This window comes from Dipodomys spectabilis, unplaced genomic scaffold (assembly GCF_019054845.1).
Source record: "Dipodomys spectabilis isolate Male_0828 unplaced genomic scaffold, ASM1905484v1 ptg000039l, whole genome shotgun sequence".
NCBI classification, from domain to species: domain Eukaryota; kingdom Metazoa; phylum Chordata; class Mammalia; order Rodentia; family Heteromyidae; genus Dipodomys; species Dipodomys spectabilis.
The window spans coordinates 9,130,122-9,153,406 of record NW_024870716.1 but is presented as its reverse complement, the minus strand read 5'-3'; positions in this window follow the sequence as shown (position 1 = coordinate 9,153,406).

Genomic DNA, 23,285 nt, shown 5'->3' with positions numbered 1-23,285 from the left:
CCTGGGGAGACCATAGAGAGGTGGGTGGGAATGTTTTATGTGTGTGTGTGTGGGGGGGGGGCAGGGGACTTTTGGCCTGTGATGGTAGCTAGTGTTGATGGTTATATTGCTATGCAAACAGCTTCTGCAAGTATTGAATTTTGTGACCTGCCTGTGGTAGCCTTGACTGGTCCAGAACAACTGTTTTCCTTGGTCTTATATGGCCCCCAGACCAGGTATTCTGTGCCCCTGCAGGACTTGATAGTTAGATACTTATAAGGCAAGGATGACTTACACTCAATTATTCTCCAGACTTGAGTGTGTGGATGTGAACTTGCTCATACCATGTCCACCAGGACCCTGAGTCTGACTTCTCCTGTCTTACTAAGTAATTCCCTTCCAACTTAATGCTCTGTTCCTCACCTTTCTCACCCAGTAGGTAATATACATTAAATTATTTGGTATTTTTAAAATATTGCTGTGCTTTCTTCATACACAGTGAGATCAAAGAGGATATTCTTAGGAGAGGAACACAAGGACACAATACCTATGTGCCTCTAATCATATAAAATAGTGTTTACTAAATGAACTCCAGGAGATTGAAACAAGAGTTGTTTTTTTTTAAAAAATCTTTGCTGTTGTTTTTCTTTTCTTTTTTGTCTTGTTTATTTGGCTTTGGGAAAGTAAGGGGAGGTACAGAAATGGAGGGACAAAGGTGAACAAATGCAGCTTTGTTTCTTGCTGGACACTATGTGGAAAATGAACTATACAACTTTTGGGTAGGGGAGGCAGGGAAATCCTGGGAGGGAGGGAGATAAGGGGTAGCATTGTCCAAAAAGAAATGTATTCTTCACCTGGCTTTTGTAACTGTAACCCCTATGTATATCACCTTTATAATAACAATAAAAAACATGAAAAAAATTTCCATGCTTTTAGTTCTGTGTGAAGACTTTTATTTTTTTTTCTATCTCTCTCTTTCTCTACATACATGCACACACAGTACACACATACACACAGAGTTCTGGGGACTGAACTCCAGGTTACTCCTGGCCTTTTCTGGCAGGATCTACCTTTGTTCCCAAACCTGCCTAGGACCATGATCCTCCTACTTACAGCCTCCTGCATAGCTGGGCTATAGATGCATTTCACCATGCTCAGCTTTTCTGTGGAGATGAGGTCTTGCTAACACTTTGCCCCCCACTGGCTTCATGTTGCAAGGCTCCAGATTTTTGCTTTCCAAGTAGCTGGAAGCAGGAAGCACCGGTGTATATGACTATGTCTGCCTTGCATGAAGACTTGATTCTTAAATTAGAAAAATCATTTTGAGCTAGGTTAAGAAAAGATAATTTTTCTAAAAAATGATCAAAACTACCTCCTCCTCCTCCTCCTCCTCCTCCTCCTCCTCCTCCTCCTCCTCCTCCTCCTCCTCCTCCTCCTCCTCCTCCTCCTCCTCCTCCTCCTCCTCCTCCTCCTCCTCCTCCTCCTCCTCCTCCTCCTCTTCCTCCTCCTCTTCCTCCTCCTTCTTTTTGGTCATGGGGCTTGAACTCTGGGCCTGGGCACTGTCTCTCAGCTCTTCAGCTCAAGGCTAGCGCTCTACCACTTGAGCTACAGCACCATTTCTGGTTTTCTGGTGGTTAATTAGAGATAAGAGTCTCACAGAGGCTGGGAAGGTGGCTCAGTGGTAGAGCACTTGCCTTACATGCATGAGGCCCTGGGTTCGATTCCTCAGCACCACGTAAGCAAAAAAGAAAAAAGCCGGAAGTGGCGCTGTGGCTCAAGTGGTAGAGCGCTAGCCTTGAGCTGAAGAGCTGAGGGACAGCGCCCAGGCCCAGAGTTGAGGCCCCACAACCAACAACAACAAAAAAAAAAAAAAAAGAAGAAGAGTCTCACAGAGTTTCTTGCCTGGGCTGGCTTACAACCACAATCCTCAGATCTCAGCCTCTTAAGTAGCTAGGATTACAGGCATGAGCCACTGGCTCCTGGCAAACTTTTTTAGACTAAATAAATAGATACTAAGCACTTTTTGCAAAATTCCAAATTAAAATTACATTTAAAATTTGGTTGTAGAACTTCCAGATATTTTGTGCACACAACTACAAGGCACAGATCTTTTTTTTTCCTTATAAGGGTGTTATCATCTATTATTGTTCTTTCCTTTAGTAGACAACTTTCTAAGGGCATTAAAGAGTTAAGTTGAGCTCTACTTTATTTTGTGATGGTTGCATTGTGTTAGTGAACAGTTAGGCCTGAAGCTTTCCACCAGAATTCTTCTATCTATTCTCCTCCCTCATTAGCCTTTGTTTCTGTTCATTGTAGCTGCCTGACTTAAACATTGACTGCACATTAGAATCACTTGCAATGCCTTTATTTATTTATTATTATTATTATTTATTTTTTTATTTTTTTTGGGGGGGGGTCCGTTCGTGGGGCCTGAACTCTGGGCCTGGGCGCTGTCCCCCAGCTCTTCAGCTCAAGGCTAATGCTCTACCACTTGAGCCACAGCGCCACTTCTGGCTTTTTTCTTTTTGCTTATGTGGTGCTGAGGAATCGAACCCAGGGCCTCATGCATGCAAGGCAAGCGCTCTACCACTGAGCCACCTTCCCAGACCCTTATTATTATTTTTTAATGCTAGTGCTGGGTTTGAACTCAGGGCCTCACATTCTCACTTGGCTTTTTCACTCAAGGCTGGCCTTCTACCACTTGAGCCACTTACCTAGTTCTAGCTTAGCTGGTTAATTGGAGGTAAGAAATTCTCAGCACTGTCTTTCATTGGAGGTAAGAAATTCTCAGCACTGTCTTTCCAGGCTGGCTTTGAACTCTGATCCTCAGAGTTCAAGCTGATCCTCAGCTTCCTGAGTAGCTAGGGTTACAGAGGTGAGCCACTGGGATTCAGCCTTCCAATGCCTTTAAAAAAAATCCTGCTGCTCAGGGCCAGCTCAGCATCAATATAGTTAGTTCATTGATTTATTTGTTCAAATTTTGTTTTTGTCAGTCCTGGGGAGTTGATCTCAGGACCTTATAGTTACTAAGCAGGTGCTCTACCATTTTATGCCCAGGTTGCCCTGGACCATGTTGCGATGTACACCTTCCTCATAGCTGGGATGACATGTATATACTACTGCTCCCAGTTATTAATTAAGATGGAGTCTCACAAGCTTTTGGCCCAGGTTGGCAGCAAATGATCATCTTCCTGATCTCAGCTTCCTGAATTGCTGGGATTAGAGTTGTGAATCACTGTGCTCAGCTTGTGTTGTATTTTGTGATATGTAGCCCAGGCTGGCCTCAAACTCACAATCTTCTTGCTTCAGCCTTCCAAGTGGTAATATGCTACCACAACACTGAGTCATCATTGGTATGTTTTCCCTCCCTCCCTCCTTCTCTCTCTCTCTTTCTCTCTCTGTCTCTTCTTTCTTCTGTTCTTCCCTCTTTCCTTTCTTTCTTCTTTCTTTCTTCCTTCCTCTCTTTCTTTCTTTTCCTTCCTTCCTTTCTTCCTTCCTTCCTTTCTTCCTTCCTTCCTTATTCTTTTTCTTTTCTTTTTTTTGGTGGCAGTCCTGGTGCTTGAATTCAAAGTCTGGGTACTGTCCCTGAACATTTTTTTGCTCAAGGCTAGTGTTCTATCACTTGAGCCACAGCTTCACTTTTGCTTCCAGCTTTTTGGTGGTTAATTAGAGATAAGAATCTCAGGGGGCTGGGAAGGTAGAGCACTTCCCTTTCATGCATGAGGCCCTGGGTTCGATTCCCCAGCAGCACATAAGCAAAAAGAAAAAAAGCCGAAAGTGGTGCTGTGGCTCAAGTGGTAGAGTGGTAGCCTTGAGCTGAAAAGCTGAGGGACAGCACCCAGGCTCAGAGTTCAGGCCCCACGACCAGACTCCCCCCCCCCCCCCCAAAAAAAAAAAAGAATCTCAGGAGAGTTTTTTGCCCAGGCTGGCTTTAATGGTAATCCTCAGAGCTCAGCCTCCTGCATAGCTCTGATTACAAGTGTGAGGGAGCAAAGGGCTCAGTATGTTTTCTAAATTCCTCCAGATGAATACAATGCGCAGCCAAGTTTTGGAGCCTCTGCAGCTCTTTGCAGAGTTATTTCTTTTCCTTGTCCTCCTTCCCACTTTTGTTGACTCTTCTCTGCTCCTCATTCCTACAGCCCAGCCTCCTGTGGATCTGCTACTCCTCTTTCAGATTTTATATTCAACCTATGTATTCTGGGAAGCCTGTTTTACCCACAGCTAATAAATTCTGTAAATAGACACAGAGTTTCAAACACTGGAGCTTCCAGACCTGGAAATTCTATTTATAAATTATCCTTGGAACCATTTGATACGTCTGTAACAAATATCATGAAGGCTAAATAGTGTTTGTCAGATTTACACTCCATACAGGCATGAATTGACTCTTCTAACTCCTTGGCTGTGTGCTAAAGGATTTGTCTATGTTATTTCATTCAGTCTTTTCAATTATCTTTCGGAGAGGGGTTTTTTTTTTTGTCGGCCGTGGGGCTTGAACTCTGGGCCTGGGCGCTGTCCCTTAGCTCTTCAGCTCAAGGCGAGCGCTCTACCACTTGAGCTACACCGCCACTTCCGGTTTTCTGGTGGTTTATTGGAGATAGGAGTCTCACGGTCTTTCCTGCCTGGGCTGGCTTTGAACCGCGATCCTCAGATCTCAGCCTCCTGAGTAGCTAGGATTACAGGCGTGAGCCACCAGCGCCCGGCAAACATTCCAGGTGTTACTTTTTTTTTTTTTTGTCAGTCATGGGGCTTGAACTCTGGGCTTGGGCGCTGTCCCTCAGCTCTTCAGCTCAAGGCGAGCACTCTACCACTTGAGCTTCGGCGCCACTTCTTCGGAGAGGGTTTGAGGTGCAGCTTCATGGTACAGTCCCAGCCTAGGAAGCATGAATCCTGAGTTCAAGCTCCAGAACTACCAAAAAAAAAATCCCTAGGAGGTATTTTAATCTCATTTTCCAATTTAATGCTTAGAATACTGAAGCTCAAGCAATTTAATAAATTTCCCAGATAGATAGTAAAGCTAAATTATAGATACAACAAGAATTTTAACCACAATATACAAAATGTTTACTAGTTTTCCTTTAAAAAGTTTTCAAAAATCAGTTAATAAAAAGTTTTGAAAGCTTTGAAGTCAAGAAACCTTTCTGAAATGTGTTGTTAAAATTTTTCCAAGAGGGGCTTTGAAAGTGACTCATTGGTAGAGTGTTTGCCTTGCATGCATGAGGTCCTGGGTTCAATTCCTCAGCACCAGATAAATAGAAAAAGTCAGAAGTGGCTCTGTGGCTCAAGTGGTAGAGCGCTAGCCTTAAGCTGAAGGGCTGAAGGATAGTGCCCAGGCCCAGAGTTCAAGCCTCATGACCAACCAAAAAAAGAAAAAACAATTTTTTCCCAAGAGGGGCACCATGGCTTACGCCTCTAATCCTAGCTACTCTAGAGGCTGAGATCTGAGGACTGCAGTTCAAAGCCAGCATAGGCAGGAAACTCTGTGAGACTCTTATCTCCAATAAACCACTCAGAAAACCAGAAGGGGTGCTGTGGCTCAAGTGGTAGAGCGCTAGCCTTGAGCTAGCCTTGAGCTGAAGAACTGAAGGACAGAACCTAGGCCCAGAGTTCAAGCCCCAGAACTGACAAAAAAAAAAAAAATCCAGATGGCTAATGATATCTCATGCCTATAATACTATCTACTCAGGAGACTGAGAACTGAGGATCATGGTTTGAAGCCAGACTGAGCAAAAAAGTCCATGAAACTCTTATTTCCAATTAACCACAAAAAGCCAGATAATAGAGATGTGGCACAAGTGGTAGAGTGCTAGCCTGAAGCACAAAAGCTCAGGGACAGTTCATATGCCCAGTTCAAGATCCAGGGCCAGAAAAGAGACAGAGAGAGACAGAGACAGAGAATGAGACAGAGACAGAGAGACAGAGAGAGAGAGACACAGAGAAAGAGACAAAGAGAGACAGAGAAACAGCAAGACAGAGAGAAATAGCTTACCTACTATTTTAATGTTTGATTAAGGGAGTACATTTCAAAAATGAACAAGATATCTAGAAGTTTTGCTACAATAGATAGCTTCATATTTATTCCATGGCCAATGGAAATTAATGTTTTCAGACCATTTCTGATCAAAATGTCATATAGTTTTTCTTCACTTCTTTCTATCTCTACCTCTTTTCCTCTTTTCATCTTACATCTACATTTTCCCAGCTTGCACTGTGTGTTCACCTCCTGTGTAATTACCACAAATCATTAGCAAGATAGGACCTGCGTGGGACAAGGCCACACCTCAGTTGTGTTGTGAGCAACCACTTGAAGTGATAGCAACCTAATTGTTTGCATACTTCTTTCCACAAGGCCCTCCCCCATTGAAGAATTTTGTAACAAGTAAATCCATTATGTAAAGCACATGAAGCCTTCTTCAGTTACTACCTAAAGTCAGGTTGAATTGCAGTGTTGATCTATTAAAGCACTTGACCTGGCATGCATGCCTGGGATGGGTGTTGACTGTTGCTCAGGGCGAGTTTTCAAATAAAAAACAAAAAAAATGTTCTTCCATCCTAAGAATAGAGAAGGAGAAAACAAAAGACTTTGTTGAGCTATGAACTTGTCAAAGCAAACATTTACTACCTTCTTCCAAAGCTGAAGTTGAACACGGTTAGTGGAAACAAAGCTTCAGAGAAGCTATGTGCTGTATTGTCTTCATTCAGATATTGATGGGAAAGGAAATTCAGAAACGAGTGACCAGAAAAGGACAAAATTAAATAAGACATTAAGGGAAGAAGGAAAGGCCCTTTCTGGGTCTTCTAGTTATCAGTGTATTTAGACCTTCATTCAGTGAGGACCTCCCTACCTTGCATTAGTTCTCTCCTGTTTCCTGAGGTGCATAGCTATTTAGAACATTATAATGAGCTGCCAGTATTGAAGATTTGCCAAACTATCATGTTCAAGTCACTCAAACCAGCCATCCATGAGCACACACCTTGAAGTCTAACATAGGTGAAAAGTCAACCGTGCATCATTAATACATACGCTATGTAGATCACTTAAATCTCCTAACTTGTAAGTAAAGAAATTGAGGGTCAGATAAGATCCAACATCCCTTTATGATGAAAGCTCTGGAGATACTAGGAATCCATGGAACATTCCTCAATATAATGAAGTGTGTATATGACAAACCTACAGCCAGCATTATACTTAATGGTGAAAAGTTAAAACCATTTCCTCTGAAATCAGGAATGAGACAAGGGTGTCTGCTCTCTCTACTCTTCTTCAATGTTGTATTGGAAATTTCTAGCCAGAGCAATAAGGCAAGAGAGAAACATAAAAGGTATCCAAAGGAGCTGGGAAGATGGCTCAGTGGTAGAGCGCTTGCCTTGCATGCATGAGGCCCTGGGTTTGATTCCTCAGCACCACATAAGCAGAAAAAGCCAAAGCCAGAAGCGGTGCTGTGGCTCAAGTGATAGAGTGCTAGCCTTGAGCTGAAGAGCTGAGGGACAGCACCCAGACCCAGAGTTCAGCCCCACAACTGACAAAAAAAAAAAAGGATCCAAAAAAGGAAAGAAGAAATAAAACTCTCCCTCTTTACAGATAACATGAAGTTGTAGACTCCATTCCCATCATCATCTCTGGCCATAAAAGAAGTGTAAATCAAAACCACATTGAGATTCTACCTCACCCCAGTCAAAATGGCCATTATCAAGAAAACAAATCATAGCAGATACTGGCAAAATGTGGCCAAAAGGGAACTCTACTACACTGTTGGTAGGAATGCAAACTGGTTCAACCACTCTGGAAAGCAGACTAAACATAGAAGTCCTCTATGATCCAGCAATCCCACTCCTGGGCATTTACCCAAATGAACACAAACAAGGCCACACTAAAGCTACCAGCACAACTGTGTTCATTTCAGCCTTATTTACCATAGCTAAGATATGGAACCAACTCAGATGCCCCTCAGTAGATGAATGGATCAAGAAAATGTGGTATATATGCACAATGGAATTCTATGCTTCCATCAGAAAGAATGGCATCATCCCATTCCTAAGGAAACAGAAAATCTTGGGGAAAAAAATTATATTAAGTGAAGTAAGCCAGACCCAAAGAAACACAGGCTCCTCATTTGTTGTAATTGGTATATGTCTAGGATAGTCCTAGCAGAGGATCACAATAGTTCAATAGCTGTGTACAGATAATGACCATATAAGATGGTATTAATCAAGATGAACTCCAAAATATGGAAACGAGAGTTTTTTAAATTGTTGATGTTGTTTTTAATGTACTATAGGAAGTTCTTTCTTTCTTTTCCTTCTGTTTATCCCCACTAGCTTTTATTCTGATAACTTGTGTCATGTATATATGCTTATCTGATTTGGGAAGGGGAAGGGGAATAACAAAATGGTGAAACAAGGACAAAGGGTGAACTGGTACAACAGTGATACCTACAAGACACTAGGTTGGAAAAGAACTTCACAAGTTGTGGGAGAGTTGCAGGAGGGAAAGTGGGAGAAAAATGAGGGAGTGGGTAACAATGTTCTACAAGAAATGTACTCATTATCTTACTTATGTAACTGTAACCCCTATGTACACTACCTTTACAACAAAATACATTAAATTAGAGTCTAATATGATTGGAAGGCTTAGAACTGTATTCTGTATTCTAAACATTAGGAAAGCTTATAATAGTAGGATTTAATACAATAGTTCATAAAGTGAATGTGTTAATAATTATACTAAGTAAAAAATGGTCTTGCCTTTTAATTCAGACCTAAGGCATAAACATTTGTAAATTTGTATTAGATTTTTATGCATAAGGCTTAATAAATGTATCTTTTTTTAGGGCAAAAAAAAAGTTGAGGGTCAGAGAGAATTCCTTTGTTCAAATTCACAGTTATTAATAAACTAGAATACAATTCAAATCTCATGAGTTCCACTTGAGTATATTTTGTTACTTGTAGTTATGAAGTACAGTAGATTTTGTTTGTTGAAGTGCATCACCCTATGATGATAGTTGATTACACTTGGGTTATCACTAAAGGATGAGTAAAACTGAGACAGGATAGATGGGTGAGGAGAGAGGGAAATTATATGATTTTTAACAAAAACAAAACAGCAGAACTCTTCCTAATGGAATCTTTATCTAAGAGGTTGCTTATGAAGACAAGTACAACGTAATATATTGTGCCAGCTTTCTTTGCTCAGAGGAGAAGTTTTTGATGATATAGGAATAAAGAATGTCTGAGAAACCATGCAATGTGTGCTGAAAATGAAATCAGGATCCATTCTGAGTTCTCAGATTGTTTAACATCTCAACTCCTAGATCAAAGGAGACATTCTGACTGGTTTTCCTCATGACATTTGGAAATCTATCAATGTACTTAATTGTTTAGTTATTACAAAATGTTCCTTCAGTGGCTTACTTTGATTAATGACAATTTATTTGTGATGATGCATATCTATGATTATGGCTACATGGGAGGCTATAGGAGGTTAGGAGGCTAGGAGGCCAGCCCAGTGGGGGAGGAATGAGACTCTATCAGAAAAATAAAGGAAAAAAGAACTGGGGGGTGTGGCTCAAGAGGTAGAGTGCCTGCTTAGCAAATGTGCATCCCTGAGTTCAAACTCCAGTACCACAACACACAACACATGCACTCCTACAACATACACACGCAACACACCACACACAATACATACATACACACAACATACATACACACAGCACATATACATACAATACATAACACACACATATACAACACATATACACACATACACCACACAGGCATACATACATACATATATATATATATATATACACACACACACATACAATTAATGCCACTTCATATCACAGAGCTAGTAACTGGTTTATTTAGGTACCAAGAGGTAGTCTGATCCCAAGGAAGCAATGAGCTACCCTCATCCCAACATCCTGCCCTCTAGTAACTGACAGTACTATCCACCATCACTGCATGCTGGAGGGAAGTTCCAGACAGACCTCTTTCCTGCAACTGAGGTTCTCTAAGTGAGCCAAGGATAACCATGACATAAAATGTGTCCTTTGATGATTCACCTCTTTTTCCATCTTTAAATGCCAGAGTTGCTTCTTGTATACACATGAAGCATCCAGTGCCGTCTGCCTTCACCACAATCCAAATTATGTCTCTGGGGAAGAACCTGTCTATACGTTCATACTACAGCATTGACTTTCAAATTGTTTGGACAATTTCCTCCCATGAGGAACACACTTGGGGCTGGGGGTGAAGCTCAGCAGTAGAGCATTCATGAGACCATCATTCTATCCCCAACAACATGAAAAGCAGACAAACAACAAAAAACATGTTAGCTCATGTCCCAGTTCATACCTATATGACTGAAAGTAAACTATTATGAAATTTGGATTGAAATAATGCCAACTCTTACTGAGAGGAATGCACTTAAATATATTCTATGCTATTGTATTTCATTTTTAATATGGAAGCTAAGACTTGATATACTAATTCCACAAACTGGTAGCTTGAAAAAAATATTGTCTTCAGTTGGGAGCCATGGGCTCACACCTTATAATACTAGCTACCTAGGAGGCTGACATCCAGAGGATTGCAATTCTGCCAGTCCAGGCAGAAAAGTCTACAAGACACAACGTTCAAAATAAACAACAAAATGCCAAGCTTGAGTAATGACTTAAATAGTATAGCACCAACTAAGCATGTTTCAGATCTTAAATTCAACTCTGAATACAAGCAAAAGAAAAAAGTCCTCTTATACTATGCGTCTAATAAAGCTAGTGCCTAATTTTGTTCTTTTTCTTTTCTTTTTTGTTTGCTTGGCCATTTGTAGGGCTTGAACTCAGGGCCTGGCCACTGTCCCCAACCTCTTTTTGCTCAAGGCAAGCACTTGAGTCACAGCTCCACTTTCAGTTTTTCTGGTGGTTAATTGGAGATGAGAATCTCAGGACTTCCCTGCCTGGGATGGCTTCAAACTGCAATCCTCAGATTTCAGCTCTCTGAGTAGCTAGGATTATAGGCATGAGCCACGAGAGCCCAAGTACTCATGCTTACTTTTTAAAGTATATTCATATCTTAGAAAAATCTAAAGTAGGTACAAAATGAATTTATTGTAATTTATTGTAAAAGTATTTGGGAGGTGGTAGGAAAGAAAGTTTACCATCCCAGCAAATATTAAATCTCCTTTTTTCTTGTTTCTGGTTTTTATTTTATTTTACCTTTTCATTACTGTTTTCTGTTCCAAAGAAAATACACTTTCTAATCTTTTTGCTTTCCTTTTCTTTCTTTCTTATTTGTGACAGTATTGGGTCTTGAACTCAGGCCTGAGTATTGTCCCTTAGCATTTTTGCTCAAGGCCAACTCTTGACCCATAGTTCTTCTTCTGGCTTTTTTCTACTTCTGGTGTTTAATAGAGATATGAGTCTCATGGACATTCCTGCTCAGGCTGGCTTTGAACCATGGCTTTCAGGTCTCATCCTCCTAAGTGGCTAGGGTAACAGGCATAAGGCACTGGTGCCTGGCTTAGTTTCTAATCTTAATGCTAGAAAAGTACCAAACAACTAAATACCCCAATTTTACCATTCAACATGAACCAATTAATAATTGGCTTCCATCCTTCTAGTTTAGCATCATGCTTATATTTACAACGTAATGAAAATAAGAAATAACATGTTTCAAAAGAAGATTGAATGAACACGTTTTCATAACACTGTGGGTTGAATATGCCCGCCAATGTTTATGTATCAGCATCTTCATCCCCAATGCCACAGCATGGGGGAATGTATGTATTGTGAGATGACTATGTTGTAAGGGCTCTGCCTTCACAAATTCGTTCATGTCACCAGCACAGTACTGGGTTAATCAGCCCCTTCTTGTCCTTGTGTTCTCTTCCTCTCTTATTCTGACCTTCCCTCCTTCCAAGGGAGGAACAGTAGGAAGGCCCGTTGGACTTATCAGCCTCAAGAGTCACAAGGAATAGATTCCTTTAGACATGTCCCATGTGTGGTGTTCAGTTACAGCAACACAAAGTATAATAAGATGCTTGATAAAAACAATCATGCAAATAAACTATGAAGCCTTACTTTTTTATGTTTTTTTTTTATTGTAAAAATAGTGTACAGAGGGGTTACAGTTACATGAGTAAGGTAATGAGTACATTTCCTATCGAGCATTGTTACCTCCTCTTTTATCCCCAGCTATCCCTTCCCTCCCCACCTCCCCAACTCCTCCCTCTCACCCCCCCCCGCCATGTTGTAAAGTCGTTTTCAACATAGTGTCTTGTACATCTCATTGTTACAATGGGTAAACCTGTATCATTATTTCAGGATTTTGTTATTTCCCTTTCCCACCCCAAATTAAAAAAATGTATATACGAGATACAGTGCACCAGAATCAAATACAGTGAAAACAGGGGTTATACCATGGGGGAAGAACATATGAAAGATGCAAAAAAATCACATAGTACATTTTAAATACGTTAAAAACAATAGCAAGAAAGAAAAAATCAGTTATGTCCCTATCTTGGGGTTCATTTCACTTAACATCACCTTATATGGTCATATGTACATAGATTTTGACCTTTTCTGCTTGTCCTAGACATATACTAGCTATTGCAAATAGGGAAACCATGGGACCTATGTTTCTTTGGGCCTGGCTTACTTCACTTACTATAATTCTTTCCAAGTCTTTCCATTTCCTAACAAATGAGGCAATGTCATTCTTTCTGATAGGTATAGAATTCCATTATATATATCACATTTTCTTGATCCATTCATCTACTGAGGGGTATCTGGATTGTTTCCATATCTTAGCTATGGTAAATAATGCTGTGATAAACATAGTTGTGCTGGTAGCTTTAGTATAGCTTTGTTTGTGATCATTTGGGTAAATGCCCAAAAGTGAGATTGCTGGGTCATAGGGGAGCTCTATGTGGAGTCTTTTAGGAATCTCCATACTGCTTTCCAAAGTGGTTGAACATGTTTACTTCCACCAATAATGCAGTAGGGTTCCCTTCTAGCCACATCCCCTCCAGCATCTGTTGTTATTAGAGTTCTTGATTATAGCCATTCTAACTGAGGTGAGGTGGAATCTCAATGTTTTGATTTGCATTTCTTTTATGAAGCCTGACTTTTAGTAATGGAAATTTAGATGTACATTGTGTTCTTGAGCAATTCCTAATGAATGCCTTATGTATGAAAGATTAAGGACAGCATATTTCTTGATATTTTCTTGGGTTAAATTCCCAAAGTAGGGATGAAATATTTATATATTTAAATAACTCTCTGCATTGTAGAGTGTGTTTTAAGAGCCTGCTAAACAAGTCCCAAGTTCAAACTCTAGTACTAAAAAGCAAAACAAAGAACAGAACAAAGCCAGGTACTGGTGGCTCAGGCCTGTAATCTTAGCTTCTCAGGAAGCTGAGATCTGATGCTCATGGTTCAAAGTCAGCCTGGGTAGGACAGGTTGTGAGACTCTTCAATTTACTACCAGAAAACTGTAAGTGGCACTGTGGTTCAAAGTGATAGAGCTTGAACCTTGAGTGAAGAGCTCAGGGACAGCACCCAGGCCCTAGCCCCACAACAGGGGGTAAGGGTGGGTAGGAGTACTCTGCCTTAGAAATTGTCTTTGAGTAGGTGGGGGTCAATGATATAGACGTCTCTATAGGAGATGAACCATCTGGAGTTGGCTTAAAATTTGCTGCTATCTGAAATGTGATCATGAACTGAATATCAAAGGACATGCTACAAGGCAAAAGAAAAAAAGAAAAGCTCCAAACCCTTACTAAACAGGTGAGATGAGCTTATAGAAAGAAAGAACATGGAACCTGAGCATCAGCAGCCCAGAGCTTGCTACAGAGGGCCTGGTCTAGGAAGGAATGAGATGTCTCTGGGGTTGCATTAAGAAACTCACATTTATTTCAGCACAAGCTGCTATTGTATTATACCTTCTACTCTTCCAGATCCTTTCCTCACTGAGTCCCATACTTCCCTTTCCAGCTCTGTGTGTGTGTGTGAGAGAGAGAGAGAGAGAGAGAGAGACAGACAGACAGACAGAGAGACAGAGAAAGAGACAGAGAGGGAGGGAAGAGGGAGGGAGGAGGGAGGGAGGGAAGGAAGAAAGGAAAAGAGAGAGAGAGAGAGAGAGAGAGAGAGAAAGCTGGTACTGGGGCTTGAGCTCATGGCCCTGAGCTCTTCCACTTTTTGTTCAAGACTGGTGTTCTACCACTTGAATTATACATTTTGCTGGATGATTGGAGATAAGAGGCTTTCAGATTTCTTTGCCTGGACTGGCTTCTGACTGAGCTCTTCACATCTCAGCCACCTAAGCAGCCAAGGTTACAGGTGTGAACTACTGTCCCTGCTTCCCCTCTCCCCTCTTGAAATGGTGTGCCCCATTCAAAGGTCAAACCCCAGGTAATGTCTTAATGGACTTCTGGCAGTTTTGATTGCAGTGTGGAAGTCTAATCAGAGTCACCAATAAACATCAAATGTGTTGCCATACCAACCAGTGCCTTCCTACTTTTATATATAAAATTAGCATCTTCTGTGAGGTTTTCGGTCCTTGCAATTTTAGACCATAACAGAAAAAGAACCATTTCTTTGGAGGAGTTGATTAAGAACAGAGAAAGCAATTAAAGAAAAGCCAAGGGAAGCAAATATCATAGAAGAGAAGAGCAGGTATAATGAAGGCAAACCATCAATAGGATTATCTTTGCATGGGAAGGATTAGATTTGTTTCATTTCTTTCTTATTTATTTATTTTATTAATTCATTCATAGATTCACAGGTATTAAATACCCATATATAATCAGGCAGTTAGTCACAGGAGAATCAGAGTTAAATACCTTATAAACACAGCCCTTAAGCAATATGCATGAATATTTTTAATTCTATGCTTGAGAGTCAGGGAAAGGCTGGGTATTGTGGCTTATCCCTGTAATACCAGCCATATGGGAGAGATAGGTAGAAAGAACATCATCTGAAGTTAGCTGGAGCCAAAAACATAAGATCCCATCTGAAAAATCAATAAAACAGAAAGGTTTGGGGGCACAACTCGAGTAGTAAATCGCAAGACTTTGAGTTCAAATGCTAGTATTACTAACTTTCCATGGATCTGAGTCAGGAAAAAAGATATAATCCCTAAACCAATGTTTAGAAATTTAGAACTGCTGAATTGCTCTCAGAATGTTGCCTTTGACAAGGGAATAATTATGCAAGACTCATACATGAGTAAAGGCAATGGGAAAGTTTATTCGAAATTAAGTATGGCAGAGAAAGAGAGCCCAGGGCACAGCCATGCTAGGAGACAGTGGTACTTCAGCTCCACTCAGCCATCTTGTGCCATGTTCTTCCTTACAGAGGTTGGCCTTGGGTTCACTAGGGAGAAGTGTAGGGCTTGAAGCTGGTTTTCTGATCTGTGGGTCTCCTTTCTGTTTCCTGTAAGTTTGTGGCACCAAAGACTTACAGTCCTGCTTTTTCTTTTCTTATCCTCTAACTTCCACATTCTTTTATAGCTCCTGGCCCCCTTCCTTGCCAGGCAGGTTTTCATTTACCAACTTATCCTTGTCTTCAGCAAGTTCTATAGGCCACAAGCCCCCGATGACTTGCTTTTCTACAAACTTGTATCAGTTTCACAAAAAACATCCCAAACAGTTAGGGGAAAAGACAGGTAACAGAGTTTCCAATGTAAAGCTCTGGTTGTGACTGGAGAAATAGCATGATTAGTCAGGGCCCTGGGTGGTACTGGGTGAGATGCTGTGGAGCCTGTTTGGGTGGCCTGGACACTGGAGATCCTGGAACTGCCTTCTGGAACTGCCTTTAGGATCCAATCATCACTTGTATGTGTAGAGTTAGCACTTAATAGTGTGTCATTCAGCTACACGCTGCCAAGAAAGAACAATTATGCCTTGACTGAACCTGACATCTAAATCAATTTGTCACTGATACATACAAGGAAAAGGAAATGGCTTTAGTTCATGATCAGCAAAAGAATCAGAGTAATTGAGAAAGGTTATCATCATGGATTAGGCCTATTTTAGTTTATTCCAGGTGTCACGTACTTGGCCAAGGAGAAATGAGTAAGACAGAGAGAGTGAAGAGTTGGCTATCGGAGATTAGAAGGTCATCTTGCTCCCTCAGAGTCCAATGGTTAGTCATCTTGGAAAAGGTGACAGTGACAACTGAGAGGAACAAGCAACAGTTAAAACAGCATTGCAAAATTATAACAAGATAATCCAGTGCAGATTGTACTGCCTGGGCACTGTCCCTGAGCTTCTTTAGCTCAAGGCTAGCACTCTATCACCTGGGCTACAGCACCACTTCTGGCTTTTTCTGTGCATGTGGTACTGAGGGATAGAACCCAGGGCTTCATACATGCTAGGCAAGCACTCTACCACTAAGCCACATTCCCAGCCCTTCAAATGAATGAATGAAACTTCAAATGAATGCTTGTGTTTTTCATTGGATATGACCTGGTCACGGGAGAATGGATGAGAGCTTCCCTCCTCCGCTTTTCAGTGTCCACACCAAAGCACATGTTCTCAAGATCTACTCATGAGGGAGAGTCTCACAAGTCAAGACTTTTAGCAAGGATTTATTTTGGTGTCATAGCGTTAGAGTAGGAAGAAATAAAATAAGAAAAAAAATTATCTTGCAGGAAATGGAAGACAAAGACTCAAACTATTATCTGCTATTATCTGCTACCTTTATTCTTTCTGAGTTTGGGGAATACACATGATCATGTACCCTAGCAACTCCTAAACATTAGACAATGGTTCTGGGCCCAGAATGGCTACTGCTTAGTATTTTAAAATAGGGCCTACATGGTACACAGAGTTTATGGGTAAGCTTTCAAGTTTCCACTTTACAGATATGCTTCCACCTTTCCATCTACAGATTTAGAGAGAAGTGGCAGGCATTCACCTTTGAAAGGAGAGGGCAGATTTAGAAAGCTCATTTTCAGCCTCCTAGTCCTTGTAATATAGCCCACAGACAGAGCTATGGTAGGAAGGAAGCCTTTTTTTTCGGTTGATTTCGGGTTTGAACTTTGAGTCTGGACTTTATGATATTTGTTAAAAACACTATAATTTTAAGCCAGGTGCTGATGGCTCATGTCTATATTTCTAGTTTTAGTTTTTTTATGCCAATTGTGGGGCCTGAACTCTGGGCCTGGGCGATGTCCCTCAGCTCTTCAGCTGTAGACCAGCGCTCTACCACTTGAACCTCAGCCTGGCTTTTTCTGCTTATGTGGTGCTGAGGAATCGAATCTAGGGCCTCATGCATGCAAGGCAAGCACTCTACCACTGAGCCACCTTCCCAGCCCATCATGTCTATATTTCTAGTTTCTCGGGAAGCAGGAAGCTGAAGATCACATTTGGAAGCCAGCTTAGGCTTGAAACTCTGTGAGATTCTTAATTAGCTACAAAAAACCTGGACTTGAAGCTGTGGCTCAAGTGGTAGAGTGCTAGGCTTGAATAAAGAGCTCAAAAGTTCAAAGACAGTACCCAGGCCTTGAGCTCAAGCTCCAGAACTGGTGTACACACACACACACACACATACACACACACACACACACACACGCACACACACACAAATATATATAATATTTATTATATATTTATATTTTATATGTAAGTATAAATACATGATTTATATTTTATTTATTAAATATATATTTATAATGTATGTGTATATATACATATATATTTAGTTTTGTCTCCCCATGTAGCTATCCTATTTTGCCCTTGCAATGTAGGTATTATAAGGGTTTAAATTCCTTTATCTTATTGAGACAATAAGAAATATGTATAATATTTTAACTTAAAAATTACCAAGGGATCCCATTCTTTCTCCTCTTTTTAATTGTTATTGGTAGTGTTACTGTGTCCCATTAAAAAAGTAATAGAAAGACAGAAAAACTAAAAGGACAAGTTGAAATATGGAAAAAGCAGAGCTGGAGTCAATCCTACAGAACGGTCAAAGGAAAAGTACAGTCTGTTACTGATAAGAATGTTCTTAAAGTTGTGTTGCTGTTCCATGTGTTTTTGCACGTATCCAAGTGGGGCAGATTTTCTAAACACTGGTAAGGAATGATATTGAGGGAAGGAAACAGTAACTGTTAGGAGATAGGGGTCAAAAAGAGCCCATAGGTAAAAAAAAAAAAATAGAATGGAAGAAAGACAGACTTTTCAGTAAATGGTGCTGGCAAAATTGATTTAACACCCATAGAAAACTAAAGTTAGACCCTTATCTATCACCCTGTGCCAGAATCAACTCTAAGTGGATCAAAGACCTTGAAATCAAAGCAGACACCCTGAAAACATTACAGGAAGAAATAAGAGAAACTCTAGGGCTCCTTGGCACAGGCTCAAACTTTCTTAATAAAGATTCAGAAACACAACAAATCAAAGAAAGGTTGGACAAATGGGATTGCATGAAACTGCAGAGCTTCTGCATGGCAAAGGACATAGCAAGCAAGATCAATAGAAAGCCCATGGATTGGAAGAAAATCTTCACCAGCCATACCGTGGACAAAGGCCTCATATCTAAAATACAATTAGAACTCAAAAATTAAATCCCCCAACAACAAATCCTCAAAGAAACAACTGCCCTAAAAGTAAGTGGGCTAAAGACTTCTCTGACAAGAATGACATTGCCCCATTTGTTAGGAAATGGAAAAACTTGGAAAAAATTATATTAAGTGAAGTAAGCCAGGCCCAAAGAAACATAGGTCCCATGGTTTCCCTTATTTGCAATATCTAGTATATGTATGAGTCAAGCGGAAAAGGTCAGATAATGTGATGTCAGGAAAATGAATCCTTAGATATATATTTTAAGGTTTTTTTCTTTCATGCATGTGTTTCTAACGCATTTATAAGATTATCTCTTTGTTGCTTTGTATGTCCCTCCCCCACAGTATAACCCCTGCTTTCACTATATTTGATGTCAGTATAACTTGTGGAGGAGATGGGGAAAAACCAGTTGTTTAAGGATACAGGTGGACCTGTTGCAACAATGAGAAGTACAAGTTGACACGTCCAAAACGAGCTTTACAATGTCGGTGGGGGGGGGGAGGGAAGGAGAAGGATTGGGATTGGGGGGGAAGGGGGAGGCTGGGAAGGGATGTGAAGGGTAAACCAAAGGAGGAGGCTGCAATGCTTGGTAAGAAATGTACGCATTATCCTGCCCATGTAATTGTAACCCCTCTGTACAGTATGTTCACAAATAAAATAAAATTAAATTAAAAAAAAAAAGACTTCTCTGAAAAGGAAATAAGAATGGCCAATAGACACATGAAGAAATGCTCAACTTCTCTAGCCATAAAAGAAATGCAAATCTCATTACCTCACTCATGTAACTGTAACCCTCTGTATAGTATCTTTACAATAAAAAAAAAAAAAAGAAATGCAAATCAAAAACAACATTGAGATTCCACCTTATCCCAGTTAGAATGGCTATAATCAAGAACTCTAATAACAACAGTTGCTGGAGAGGATGTGGCCAAAGGGGAACCCTTTGGTTCCCCTTTGTTGGTAGGAGTGTAAACTTGCTCAACCACTTTGGAAAGCAATATGAAGGTTCCTCAAAAGACTCCACATAGAGCTTCCCTATGACCCAAAAGTCCCTCTTTGGGGCATTTACCCAAACAAACACAAACAAGGCCATGCTAAGGCTACCAGCACAAGTATGCTTATCGCAGCATTATTTACAATAGCTAAGATATGGATGCCTCTCGGTAGATGAATGGATCAAGAAAATGTGATATATATATATATATGAATTCCATGCCTCCATTAGAAAGAATGACATTGTCCTACATGTTAGGAAATGGAAAGACTTGGAAAAACTTATATCGTGAAGTAAACCAGGCCCAAAGAAACATAGGTCCCATGGTTTCCCTTATTTTCAATAACTAGTATATGTCTAGAACAAGCAGAAAAGGTCAAAAGCCATGTATATATGACCATATAAGACGATGTTAAGCAAATGAACCCCAAAATAGGGACACAAGAGGTTTTATCTTTGTTGCTGTTGTTTTTAACGTACTTATAATGTACTATGTGATTTTTTTGGTTTCTTTTGTATGTTCTTCTCCCATGGTATAACCAGTTTTCACTGTATTTGATTCTGGTACCCTGCATCTTATATATACATTTTTCTAATTTGGGAGGGGAATGGAAATAACAAAATGCTGAAAAAAGGATCCAGGTTGACTCATTGTAACAATGAGATGTACAAGACACTATGTTGAAAATGAACTTTACAACTGTGGAGGGGGGAGGGAGGAGTTGGGGAGGTCGGGAGGGAAGGGATGGCTGGGGAAAAACAAAGGAGGGGATAACAATGCTCAATAGGAAATGAACTCATTACATTACTTATGTAACTGTAACCCGTCCGTACAGTATCTTTACAATAAAAAATATATTTAAAAATGCAGCCTATAACAAGTGACAGATCACATGTGGATAGTCATGGTGTTTCTTCTTCCCATACTGCCTTAGGCTTCTGTTGAAATGCTTCTTCCCATAATGCCAGAAGTGCCATTCTACCAATGAAAACTGCTGGTGTGGTGCATGTACAGGACATCAAATAAGTAGCTGAAAGTACAGTCACTAGCCACAGAGGCCACACATCATTTTGAAATCCCAGTAACGTAGAGCAAAAAAGAAATTTAAAGATGAATCAATATGTGGCTGGATGGTTCTGAGTGGCCATATTGAGAACCACAAGAAGGTGTTTCCCCATATGCAACAAACGATTAGATCCAGGATTGGCTGGACTCAAAAGACTCAATTATCAAATAACATAGGACATGAACTCACACGGAAAGATAAACTAGGCCAATAAGATTACCACCAGTGGGCATCTATATTAGGACAAATGAGGAGAATTCGAGCTGGTTATCAAAAGCTTATAGTTTATCCAATGAGCATGTCCTATGAGGAAAGGAGGGGAGACCATGGCAAGCCATGAGTAAGGAGGGGATGGTGATCAGTGAGGAAAAGAGAGTGGACAGTTTCACAGACACAAATGGAAGCTTCAAGAAATGCTGAGAAGAGGTTGGTGAAGGTACATTACAAGGCTGGGAAGGTGGTTCAGTGGTAGAGCGCTTGCCTTGCATGCATGAAACCCTGGGTTCGATCCCTCAGCACCACATAGGCAGAAAAAGCCAAAAGTGGTGCTATGGCTCAAGCAGTAAAGCACTAGCCTTGAGCTGAAGACTGAGGGACAGTGCCTAGGACCTAAGTTCAGGCCCCACGACTGGAAAAAAAACAGTACATTACAAGTGCTCTTCAGCACAAGGAATTGGTCCCTCATTTGACAAAGCTTAAAAGAGTCTATTCTTGTCAACCAATAAAGAGAGAAAAGGCAAATTTGTGAAATTTATGTAATCACTTAATCACACTAAAAATATTGCTATAAAAAAGATGATGCTAAGCGAAATGAACCCCAAGATAGCGACACAAGAAGTTGTTTTATTTCTTTGTCACTGTTGCTTTTAATGTACTATGTGATTTTTTTTTGTTTCTTTTGTAAGTTCTTCCCCCATGGAATAACCTGTTTTCACGGTATTTGATTCTGGTACCCTGCATCTTATATATACATTTTTCTAATTTGGGAGGGGAAGGGAAATAACAAAATGCTGAAAGAAGGATCCAGGTTGACCCATTGTAACAATGAGATGCACAAGACACTGTGTTGAAAACGAACTTTACAACTTTGTGGGGTGGGGAGGGGGGAATTGTGGCATGGGAAGTGAGGGGATGGTGGGGGAAAAACTAAGGAGGGGGTAACAGTGCTCAACAGGATATGTACTCATTACCTTACTCATGTAACTGTAACCCCTCTGTACAGTATCTTTATAATAAAATCTATATTCAAAAAATAAAATGGAAAAAATATAAACAAAAAACAAAAAAAGGCCAGTCAGCTATTACTGTATGCAAAGTATTTGTGGATTCTTTCTTAATTTATTATTTTTTTTTCCAGTTGTGGGGCCTGAACTCTGGGCCTGGGCACTGTCCCTCAGCTCTTCAGCTCAAGGCTAGCACTCTACCACTTGAGCCACAGCTCCACTTCTGGCTTTTTTCTTTTTGCTTATGTGGTGCTGAGGAATCGAACCCAGGGCCTCTGGCATGCAAGCCAAGCGCTCTACCACTGAGCCACCTTCCCAGCCCTTGTGGATTCTTTCTTGTATCTTTTTAGCTTACACTCAAACCCACACTACAATATGAATTTTTATATCAGCTACTTGTGCTTAGGAAGCCTTTTATTAAAGAGTAAATAAAATTAATCAGATGTCTCGGTCTGCCAAATAGGATAGCCATTAGTCATGGTTATTAAGCATTTCAAATGTGGTCAGTACACAGGTCTGCTGTAGAAAAAGCTTGAAAAAAGCAGAGCTGGGATGGCTGCAGTTGAGTCAGGGTGGGTGAGAAAAGCACAAACATACGAATGGGGTATTAGGAAGCCCTTGGCAACTCTTCAATTCTGATTCATACCTGGAATGGAAGCCCAAGAGGAAGGCTGGTTGGACCCAAAGCCCTCTCTTATGGATATACGATATACTACCAATAAGAAAGATGCAGCTAGGAAGTGAATCCAGGACTGAAGATGGGAAGAGAACACATAGACTGCCAGGAAGGACTGGGAAAGTTGGGGAAGTAGGGCAGTCAGGGGACTGGATGGAAGTTACTTTAGAGGAAATCTCTAAGATGTAATAATATGAAGGCCACATTGTGAAATGAGAACTTCTACTCATTGATCATTCACAGCCTGAATTCTTTTTTTTTTTTTTTCTTTATTATTATTTATTTATTTATTTATTTATTTTTTTAATTTAATTTAATTTTATTTGTGAACATACTGTACAGAGGAGTTACAGTTACATGGGCAGGATAATGTGTACATTTCTTACCAAGCATTGCAGCCTCGTTGCCTGAATTCTTATGTATGATGCCCGAACCTAGGGAGGTAGCCAAAGAGTGACTTCTAAGATCCTCAGTGAATACAATTGTGGGATGGAGGTCATGGTAATGAGTAGTCTGCATTACAGCTGAATAGGCCCCCAGCTAGAGCTGGTCCCTAACTGTCCCCCATGTGGGTGGACTTTGGCTGTTCTACCTGGATGAGAAGATTCTGGCCACACCACTAATTTTTTCATGTTCCTCTAGCCAATGGGATATAGGAGTTGAGGCCACGCCCACATTCCATGCTGCCTAGTAGCACTGGGATCCCCTCTATTGGCTCACACCACTAAAGGAGTTGAAGGAGGTAGAGGTGGTGAGTGGTGAGTGTGCAAATTGAGCT